Genomic DNA, 11,881 nt, shown 5'->3' with positions numbered 1-11,881 from the left:
GACCTTTCTACATGGTAATTTGGAGGAAAGAATCTTAATGACACAACCAGAAAGTTTCAAGCATAAAGGTGATGAGGAAAAAGTTTGTCTTTTGCAAAGATCTTTATATGGATTGAAGCAATCTCCAAGACAATGGTATAGGAGATTTGATGAGTTTATAGCAAGGAAAGGTTTCACACGCAGTAAATATGACAGCTGCATTTATTTTACCAAACTCATTGATGGTTCATTCATTTATCTCATAATCCATGTGGATGACATGCTTATTACATGTAAGCAAAAGCAAGATGTTAGAAAGCTTAAGGAGATTTTGAATAATGAGTTTGATATGAAAGACCTAGGGCCAACAGGAAGGAATTTGGGTATGGAGATCTTTAGAGATAAAGACAAGGGCATTCTCACGGTTTCAAAAGTGGGATACATTGAGAAGTTAGTTCAAGTGTTCGGACAACAACAAGCAAGGCCTATAAGCAATCCAATAGGTAACCATTTCAAGCTGAGAGTTGTCAAGGATGAAAACGTAGATGTGACAGTAGCTGAAATGAAGGATGTCCCATATTCAAATGCAGTGGGTAGTGTTGTTGGGAAAACTTATATAGGATCTTGTTTATTTTTATGTAAACCTTATATTAAACAAATTAATATGAGACAACCTAGAACATGTTTCTAAAATTGAATTCATACAGAGATAATGATAAGAATACTTACATTATTGTGCAGTGGAATGATTGAGTCATTCCTTCAGTTTCTCTAACCCTTGTACCCTTTCTGTCGCAGGGAAACACCAAGAAACTGAACCGTTCTTTAATTTTCTTCACAGCCTTCCAAAGTATCCTTAGAATAACCTAGACTAGAGTGGGAAATTATCAACACATGAGATAGATACAAAGAGAAGAAGAGAAAAGAATATTGAGGCTTAGAAAATGACTTATGCTGTAGAGAGAATCTAAAACCTAGAACATCATGACTAGATCTTCTGATCTTCTCAAAAACTTATGTTTTCATCTCTCACTCAACATTCCTTTTATAGGCTCAATTATTTCACTTATTTAATTAAAAAAATCAATAAAATAATATCCAATTATTAGCCCTAGGTCAAAATTATCTTGGACTTTAGGCCTATGAAATTTCTCATTTACTTATAAACCCGTTGGACTTAAAATCAATGCATATATTATTTTCTATTGATTTAATTAATTAAATAATTATTTAAATCCTTTATCAAATTAATTATTTATAATTTGAACCTTGATTTAAACTTATTTATTAATTTAGATACCAATTTATCTTAATTAATACTAATTTCTCTTTTCTTCTCTAAATTACATAACTCCGTGAAACTATCCAAAATTGACTTGGTCAACTTTGATAATTCTAACTGGTAATTAAATAAATTAATTGAGACTATCTAGATGATTTTATCCAAGGTACAGTGGGGACCATGGGCCTATGAAATAAAACTCCAATAAGTTATCATAAATTTAACTAATAAATTTACTAACTTATTAATTCCTCGTGACTCCACTAGACTCATAATTGCACTCTGGAATTCATAGAACACTCTATAAGAAATATAGATACGTTAGTTATCCATTGTTACAACAATAATTGTCACTCAATCCTTTATAGACGGTCTACAATGAGATGGGACTAAAATACCATTTTACCCCTCATTGTATTTTATCCTTAAAACACCTAGTTCATTGTAAATGATATTTCAATGAACTAATATTAATTACTGAAATGAGATCTCTATAATTTAGCACCTTGAACCAAACTAAAAGGAACCCATTGTTTCACTTCTTCATCAAAAGCTATAGATGCTCATATCTATGATTAACACTCCCACTTAATTATACTACCGAGTTCTCAAGATGTAAGTACGGGCTAGTCTGTAGGGTAAGCTGGTAACGAACAAGTCAAAGAACTCAAATAATACAATCAGTTAGAATACTAATGTTGACGCGGTTCTTCGCCAACAGGTAATTAAGAGAAGAAGAGAAAGGGATTAGTGATAATAATGAACCGAAACAGATATATGATCTTAGGAAATGGAATGGTGACTCAAGACACGGTTTTTAAGTGGTTCAAAGGTTAAAATCCTTCTACTCCACTAGTCAATATTATTGCTCTATTCTGGGTATATGATTACAGGATATTTCTTACAAGAGATCATCCAACCCCTATCAACTCCCAGGGTCTCCATATTTATAGGAGAAGGCACCTGGGAGTTGGTAAGAAGGTCATCCCGTGACCTTCTTACCTATCATATCAACTCTGTGACATTCATGATTAATTCCTAAACCTGACACATAAGTGTGGTCAAATCAATAGGCAAGGAGATAATGGGCCGCACGGCCCAACCCAGTCGTGGGCGTCTGAATACGCACGTTCCTGCTGCGTGTCCGAGAAGTCAGGGGCATATCAGACACGTGCACTCTGATATATGCATGTTTACCTTGCGTGTGTTGACTTTACAAAAGGGTCATAGCTCCATATCCAGCTCGTACTACGAGCTGGATACTTAACTCGACCTTCGGCCTCCTGAGTCCAGACTCAGGTCTTAGGCAATCTTGGCGAACCCTTGGGTTACCTCAAGCTAAGGAGGTACGACCTTATGACGGAAGCTCCGGTCTTGGGGATGTCCACGAGATAATCATGATTAGGTCGCAGCTCAGCTCGCTAATCAGCCCGTGGGAAAATCAGGGCGTACATCTGCCCCCCCAAGCCCTTGCTCGTGGTTTACCACGTCGTATAAGATCATAGTAGGGGCTTTTGGGCTTCCCCATGAACTCTTCACATTCCACCTCTTACGCAGGCGCCTGATACGTGGAACATCGTGGTTGGTGACGGTACGTCTTACGAGAACCGCATTTAATGGCCTAGCCTATGCCCAGCCGTCGTTCCGTATTTCGAGTGGAGGGCCTCGGATCCCTCATCAGGGCCATCCAACGGCCCTCTACACGTGACTCTTCATGTATATAAAAAGGGGTGGCCACCCTACGCATGGGCCACCCTTTCATTTGAAATTTCTCAGAACTTCTCTCCTTCTTCTCTCCTCATCTCAGAATATAAACCCTCTTCTCTTCTCTTCAGCGCTCAAGAAGCTCAGACATAAGGATTTATTCAAAGCTTTGGAAGCCAATACTCCGACGAAGCTTTCACCTAGGCGATACCTTCATCCACCTCCCAGCCAAACACTGTAAGTCTCCTGACCATGTGTGTTTTGAAAATATATTTCACTGTAGCCGCATGCAAGGGTTTTACTGGGTTTTGTGGATACGGAGGGTGAAAGCCTTTTTAGGTTAGGGTATTTTTGCTGTAGGAAATCACTTAGGAGTATGGTTTATAGGATGCATTTTCTGGGGAAAATTTCTGGGTAGGAGTTTTGGAATTTTGGGTGCAAAACCAGGTAGCTTAGGGGACACGCTTCACAGGTGGTTTTGCAACTTTTGCCTACTGAAACTTTCCCCCCAAGGAAAATTCTATCCTGACCCTCCTGACACACGAATTCCGAGTAATCGGGGATCTGTTGGGAGCACAGGCGCGTGTTCATTGAACCGCGTGGTCCCACTCTCCACGGGCTGGGTTTACCTCAGCTCGTGCAAATAACATTTGATTTTTCCTCAAGCTTGGGTCGCCTTTTCTGAAATATTTTCTTTTGTTCGTTAGGCGACCAGATGGCACCGAAAAGGAACGCTCCTAAGAAGACCGTCAGCAGCTCGACCCCACAGCAGGACAAAGGAAATGCGGTGATGCCGGACTCCCCAATCCCCAACTTTGGGCCTGCAGTGGAGCAGGAGGCTGAGGTCGCCCTCGATGCCTTCTTTGAGGTGGAGAGGATCGTCTCAAAGGTCACCGACCAGGCGAAGATCAACAAAATCTTTCTTTCCCACAACATCGCCCTGGGGAGAACATCCGTGGTGGCCCGACCTCCCGCGGAAGGCGAGCGGAGCTACGCACCGCTCGATGAGGTGTTCGCGGCCTGGAGCGGCGAGCATTTCAAGGCGGGGGCATTCCTCCCGCTGGACCAGTATTTCGCGGACTTCCTCAATTATGTGAGGTTGGCACCATTTCAGCTCCACCCCAACTCTTATCGGTTGCTAGCGAGGTTGAAATATCTATTTTTGAAGCATGAGTGGGAGGTCCCCACTCCAGCGGACATTTTATACTTTTTCTGCCTCAAGGCCAGCCCGGATCAGCGGGGGCGAGGCGACGGGTTTTACTACTTAACCCGATTCCCCAATACGGCCGCGGTCATCGAGCTGCCCAGCCACCCCAACGACTTCAAGGATCAATTCTTCATGTCGACGGGGTCCAGGAATTGCGAGCCACTACTTCAATCGTCCTCGTAAGTGTTTTTCATCCTTAGCTCGTAAATTAAGTGTCGTTTTAGCTCCTCCTGCACCCCTTTCTGACTTAGACTAATTCTGCAGCCATCTTCGCGAGGACAGAGAAATCTGTGACCCTCGGGGCCCAATACGAGATGCTAGCGGGCTTGCCCCCCAGCGAGAAAGATTACCGTGTGCTCGTAACAGACGAGACGATGATAGCCTGCAAGCTGATTTTCCCAAATCAGACTTTAAACCTCAGGAGGCCCCGGGGGCTTCCCCTAGCTCGCGACACCAGACCCATCATCGTGGAGGAGGTCGTGGGAGATGAAGATGAGGAGGACGAGGGCGACGAAGTTCCCCTCGTGAGGAATAGGAAGCGGGCCTTGGAGGTCGCCCAGAGGACGGGCGAGGAGAGGATCCAATCCGGAGCAGCCGCGGGTCCTTCTGGCCAAGGTAACTCTTACATGTTTAGGAGTCTAGATAGGGCCACAGCAGACCCTCAGCTGGCTAGGTTCAATCCTAGGCAGCTCGTCCATCGTCACCAAAATGATCCGGACCTGAATACCACCCTGCTCCATTGTGTCGACCGGCTTGTGCTGGATTACCAAGATAGCCGACCTAGGGGTACCGTAGTAGTAGATAACACCCTAGCCTTTAGATTGATCTTATTAGAGGAGTATGGGACCAACCTTCGTACATGGCCATCACTCCGGAAGGGTGTCGTAGCTTTGGAGCTTAGGCAATATGTAGAGGAATCTAGCCCTTAGTCAGACTCGAACCTAGAACTTGCGCCAGCTCGGGAAGTAATCGACTTAGATTCTTCTTCTAGCTTGGGGGGTAGGATTCCCTTAGTATTCATATACTTTTTATCTTTACCCCTTTGTTTTTGTATCTGTATGGTTGCTAACTCGTACTAACCATGTTTTTGTTTTGACAGAAGAGATGTCTCAGCCCGAGGAGAGCCTGCGAGGTGCTTTCGCCGAGGCCTCAGGGCCAAAGATGAAGAAACTCCGGACACTGAAAAAAGCTGCCAGAACACCCACCAAATCTCCTGCAAAGGAGAAGGAGCAGCCCCCCGCCGCCCAGGTCGCGGGAACTAATCCTCCTGCTGCTGGGGGGAGCAACATGCCTCCACCCCCTCCGCGAGCTCTGGCCGCCACTCGGGACGCAGGAACGGAGCTCGGGACTTCGGCGATCGTACCCTCCGAGGTACGCATCCCAGTCAATCCCCAGGATCTGGAGAAGATCCCAGAGGCCTTCCGGGGAACGGTGTATGAGTCGGCGAACTACGCCGTCAGCCACATCTACAAGTTCAATGAGAAGGAGCTTCGGACCATCGAGACAATGAGCCCGGTGGGCGTGCTGGAGTCTTCACTAGGCATGACCCTAACGGTAAGCTGACTTTACCCTTTCATGGCTTTTTACTACTGCACTTTGCCCCTTTTTTTTCTCTCTTTTTTTTTTCTAAGGCAATTGTCTTTTCACCTTCGCAGAGCGCCGTTGCCCTTCACCGGAGCATCGCCACGACCAAAACTCAACTCGAGGACATGAGGAGCGAGCACCAGACTACCCTGCAGGCGGCTAAGGATGCCTTGGCGGCCTCGTAGGTCAAGTTGGAAAAAACCCGCTCGAAGGTCCAAGAGCTCGAGACCTCCCTCGCCACCTCGCGGACAGACCTAGATGCCGCGAAGGCTGAGGCTCAGGCCGCCCTAAAGGCCGAGTAGACCACTTCGGAAAAGTCCCTGGAAGACCTTTTCTACCATTGCTGGGCCTACAATCCGGATGCTGACTACTCCTTCATGTTAGCGAGCCTCTGGGAGCGCTTGCTGGTGGAGTTCCAAGCTCGCCTTGATAAAGAGGCGCCCTCGGAGACCGGGGATGGTTCTAGCGCAACTGAGCAAGGCGAGACGACGACCTCCAAGGGGCCACCTGGCGGAGCTTAGGGCGTTTCTTTTCTTGTGCCCTACAATATTTTTAAATACTTTTTATGTAACCTTTGCATGAGGTGCTTTCACCTCGAGACAATTTGATTTAATGCTTTCAATTGATCCTTTTTTTTTTTTTTCTTTACGCGCTTTGGTTACAATTTCTTGAAAAACTTAGTTCGTGCTAACTTTTAACCATATCTTGAGCTCTTTAGGAAGAACAACGATCGATAGATTTAAATTAACTCCTAAGTTTTATGACCCGGTTAGGACCAGGAACTTAATTTGAAAACTTAGTTCGTGTTAACTTTTATCCATATCTCGAGCTCTTTAAGAACAACGATCAATAGATTTAAATCAACTTCTAAGTTTTATGACCCGGTTATGACCAGGAACTTAATTTGAAAACTTAGTTCGTGTTAACTTGTATCCATATCTCGAGCTCTTTAAGAAGAACAACGATCAATAGATTTAAATCAACTTCTAAGTTTTATGACCCGGTTATATCCAGGAACTTAATTTGAAAACTTAGTTCGTGTTAACTTTTATCCATATCTCGAGCTCTTTAAGAAGAACAACGATCAATAGATTTAAATCAACTTCTAAGTTTTATGACCCGGTTATGACCAGGAACTTAATTTGAAAACTTAGTTCGTGTTAACTTTTATCCAAATCTCGAGCTCTTTAAGAAGAACACCGATCAATAGATTTAAATCAACTTCTAAGTTTTATGACCCGGTTATGACCAGGAACTTAATTTGAAAACTTAGTTCGTGTTAACTTTTATCCATATCTCGAGCTCTTTAAGAAGAACAACGATCAATAGATTTAAATCAACTTCTAAGTTTTATGACCCGGTTATATCCAGGATAGGACTTAGTTAGTGTTTAATCCTTATCAATATCTCGTGTTTTTTTAAGAAAAACAACGGTCAATCGATATGAATCAACTTCTAAGTCATTAAGGAGACCTGGTTATATCCAGGCACCATATGCCCCCCAAGTAACTGGGAAAGGGTCTTTCGTGGTTACTTTAGATTATACTTGCAAACATTTACAAAAAGCTGATTCTCATTCATACATAAAAAGTGGCCTTCCAAGCCTTACAAGTGAATCATTGATAATATTTCTTTAGGTGGATGGCGTTCCAAGTCCGCGGGACCGCCCCTCCATCAAGTCGAGCTAACTTATAAGTTCCCTCCTTGATGATTTCGATGACCTGGTATGGTCCTTCCCAGTTTGGTCCTAAAACTCCATCTTTGGGATCTTTCCCGGCCAGGAAAACTCTCCTTAGGACCAAGTCGCCAACGCTAAAGGCGCGTTTTTTGACTTTGGAGTTGAAGTAGCGAGTGATTTTCTGCTGATAATGGGCGAGCTGGAGTTGCGAATCCTCTCGCCTTTCGTCAACTAGATCGAGGGAATGGCACAGGAGCTCGTGGTTTCGATCTTTGTCGTAAGACTGGACTCTATGCAAAAGCACCTTAATTTCAACGGGGAGGACTGCCTCACTCCCAAAGGTTAGGGAAAAGGGAGTATGACCCGTAGGAGTCCGATGCGAGGTCTGGTATGCCCATAGGACCTTGGGGAGCTGTTCTGGCCAGACCCCCTTTGCTTCGTCTAATCTCTTCTTGAGGCTCGCCTTTAGGGTCTTGTTGACGGCTTCGACCTGGCCATTCACCTGAGGATAGGCCACGGAGGAGAAACTTTTCACAATACCGTGTCTTTCGCAAAACTCGGTGAACAGGTCGCTGTCGAACTGAGTGCCGTTATCGGAAACGATCTTCTTGGGCAAGCCGAATCGAAAGATAATGCTTTTAACCACGAAGTCAAGCACTTTCTTGGAAGTTATCGTCGCCAAGGGTTCTGCCTCAGCCCACTTTGTAAAGTAGTCGATGGCCACCACGGCGTAGCGGACCCCACCCTTTCCAGTGGGGAGGGCGCCAACCAAGTCTATCCCCCAAATGGAAAACGGCCATGGGGATGAGATCATCTTCAGCTCGACTGGAGGAGCTCGGGCAACTGCGGCGAATTGCTGGCACTTGTCGCACTTCTTCACATATGAGATCGAGTCTTTGGACAGGGTTGGCCAGTAATATCCTTGCCTTAGGACTTTTAAGGCCAAGCTTTGCCCCCCAGTGTGGTCTCCGCAAAATCCTTCGTGCACTTCCTGCAGGATGGCCTTTGCTTTGCCTGGAAGAACACACCGGAGGAGAGGTAGGGAGTGCCCATGTCAGTACAACACCCCATCGACTATCGTATACCTAGGAGCTTGGTATAGGACTCGCCGTGCATCGTTACGTCCCTCAGGCAGCTTGCCTTCGGCGAGATATTCAAGGATGGGGGTCATCCAGGTCGGCCTGGCATCGATCATCTCGACATCCATCCTGACATCTTCTACGCTTGGTTTCTCCAATAATTCGACTGGTACTAGTCCCAAGGTCTCCGTTTCTCCAGAGGTGGCGAGCTTGGCAAGAGCGTCCACATTAGCGTTCTGCTCCCGAGGTATATGTTCGATCGAGCCTCGCTCAAACGCGGAAAGTTCAGATTTGACCTTCGCCACGTAGGCGGCCATCTTGGGTCCCCGTGCTTGATACTCGCCCAGAACCTGGTTTACCACGAGCTGGGAGTCACTGAAGCACTGGACGGAGTTCGCCTTCAACTCCTGGGCTATCCTCAGTCCCGCCAGCAAAGCTTCGTATTCAGCCTCGTTGTTGGAGGCTTTGAATCCAAATCTCAATGCCGAGTGGAATCTATGTCCCTCGGGGGATATCAAAATGATTCCAGCTCCGGAGCCATTCTCGTTGGATGAACCATCTACAAAGACCCTCCACGAAGCCAGGGGCGAGTTGACTTGGGGTGAGTTTTCTGCAGGATCCTCCTGGAATCCCGTGCACTCTGCCATGAAATCGGCTAGGGCCTGACCTTTTATAGCAGTTCCCGGAGTGTACAGAATCTCGAACTGACTGAGTTCGATGGCTCACTTTAACAAACGCCCCGACGCTTCGGGTTTTTGCAAAACCTACCTTAAAGGCTGATTGGTCATGACGTGTATCGAGTGGGACTGGAAGTACGGTCTAAGATTTTGCGAGGCCGTGATAAGGCAGAACGCCAATTTCTCCATCAACGGGTATCGGGATTCAGCCCCGAGAAGTCCCTTGCTGATGTAGTAGACTGGCTTCTGAACTCGGTCCTCTTCTCGTACCAATACGGCACTAGTTGTGTCCTCAGTAACAGCCAGGTAGAGAAAAAGAGGCTCTCCTGCCTTGGGTTTGGATAGCACGGGCGGCTTAGCCAGATGTGCCTTTAGGTCGAGGAATGCACTTTCGCATTCTACTGACCATTCAAACTTCTTGTTTCCTCGGAGTAGGTTGTAGAAGGGCAAACACTTATCGGTGGACTTGGAAATAAACCGGTTGAGGGCTGCCACTCTTCCTGTCAGGCCTTGGACATCTTTTCGCGACCTGGGCGAAGGAAGCTCGAGCAGTGATCTGATTTTGTCGGGGTTGGCCTCGATTCCTCGGGTATTGACTATGAACCCCAGGAATTTTCCTGACGCGACTCCAAAAGTGCATTTCTGTGGATTGAGCCTCATGCCATATTCCCGCAATATCTGAAAACATTCTTCTAGGTCGGAAACATGGTTATCGGCAGTCTTTGACTTGACTAGCATGTCATCAACGTACACTTCCATGTTTTTTCCGATCTGGTCCGCGAACATTCTATTTACTAGCCTTTGGTAGGTAGCTCCGGCGTTCTTCAGACCGAACGGCATGACCTTGTAACAATAGACGTTGGTCGGGGTCATGAAGCTGGTGTGCTCCTGATCCGCCGGATTCATCGCGATCTGATTGTAGCCTGAGTATGCGTCCATAAAGGACATGAGCTCGTGCCCTGCCGTGGCATCTACCAACTAGTCAATCCTGGGCAATGGAAAGCAATCCTTGGGGCAGGCTTTATTCAGGTCGGAGAAGTCGATGCAGGTCCGCCATTTCCCGTTAGGTTTCGGGACCAGCACGGGGTTGGCAACCCATATTGGAAACTTGGCTTCATGGATAAAGCCGCATTTCTTGAGTCGGGCTACCTCTTCTTCTAGGGCTTCAGCTCGAGATGTTCCTAAACGTCTTTGCCTCTGGGACTTGGCGGGAACGCTCTTATCCAGATGAAGTGTATGCATGATGACACTTGGGCTGATTCCCACCATGTCCTCATGGGACCAGGCAAACACGTCCAGGTTATCTCGCAGAAACTTGGTCAGCTCCGCATTCCTCTTGCTACAGAGGTTTTTCCCGAGCTTAACCGTCCGTGATGGATTCTGCGGATCAATGTTCACCTCCTCGAGCTCCTCAATTGCCTGGAGCTCGAATCTGTCCTCGCCTATTCGGGGGTCAATATCCTCACTTAAGACGACATTTTCCCCCTCGGCGCTTTGAGGTTTTTCAATCTCAGGATCTGCTAAGGGTTCCTGAGATTCCTCTTCACCTTGAATGGCCATTGCCAGCTGCCCGGGTTTAGATTTTCCCTTCATGGAAATGCTGTAGCATTCCCTGGCAGCGAGCTGATTGCCATGGATAGTGCAAATTCCCGTCGAAGTAGGGAATTTCATCGCGAGGCGGCAAATGGAAGTGACGGCCTAGAAAGCTATGAGCGTAGGTCGTCCCAAAATGGCATTGTAGGCAGCGGAGCAGTCAATGACCACGAACTCGAGGAGCTTGGAGACTGTCTGAGATCCTTCACCTAGGGTGATCACCAGCTCGATCGTCCCTATCGCTGTTGATCCTTCTCTCGAAAAACCATACAACATCATGGAGGTTGCCTTCAGCTTGGCGACAGTTAAACCCATCTTCTCTAAGGTGGATCAGAATAGGAGATTCACCGAACTCCCATTGTCTATCAGAACCCTCCTCACTCTCCGGTTGGCGAGCTGGACTGCTAAAACCAGGGGATCATTGTGAGGGAACTGGACATGGCCCGCATCTTCCTCCATAAAAATGATTGGTTGCCTCTCCAACCGCTGCTGCTTTGACTGACGCTGTTCCAGGACGAACTCCACTCCGTTATGAGCCTTTAGTTCGTTCACGTATCTCTTATGGACGCCTCTGCTCGTGCCGGCCATGTGCGGACCTCCAGAGATGGTGGATATATCTCCTCCTACTACAGGAGGAGGTAAATCCTGGTCTACCGAAATCAAGGCTGACTGGCCGGGATTTCCGGAGCAGGTCGGCTTGCTGGAACCCTGTTCCGTGCATATTGAGCCAAGGGGCCAGCTCAAATGAGAGTCTCGATCTCATCCTTTAGATGTCTACAATCGTCAGAATTGTGGCCAACATCGTTATGAAAACGGAAAAACTTGGAAGCGTCTCTCTTTCCCTTGTGGTTCTTTAATGGCTCCGGCCTCTTCCAGGGGACTCGAGTAGAGTTGGCTAGGAAGATATTCTCCCTAGACTGGGTGAGCTCGGTATAAGTCGCGAAGACGGGCTTAAACTTGTCTATGGACTTATTCTTCTTTTGACCGTGTTGGCTGCCTTCACCATTCCCCTTTCTTTTAACTCCTCCGAGCTGGTTGTTCTGTGTGACATTCTGGGTCACTGCCACGACCTCCGTCCCCACTCCAGTGGTCTGTTCG

The sequence above is a fragment of the Humulus lupulus genome, chromosome X (genome assembly GCF_963169125.1).
Source record: "Humulus lupulus chromosome X, drHumLupu1.1, whole genome shotgun sequence".
NCBI classification, from domain to species: domain Eukaryota; kingdom Viridiplantae; phylum Streptophyta; class Magnoliopsida; order Rosales; family Cannabaceae; genus Humulus; species Humulus lupulus.
Note: the sequence above shows the minus strand (reverse complement) of the source record.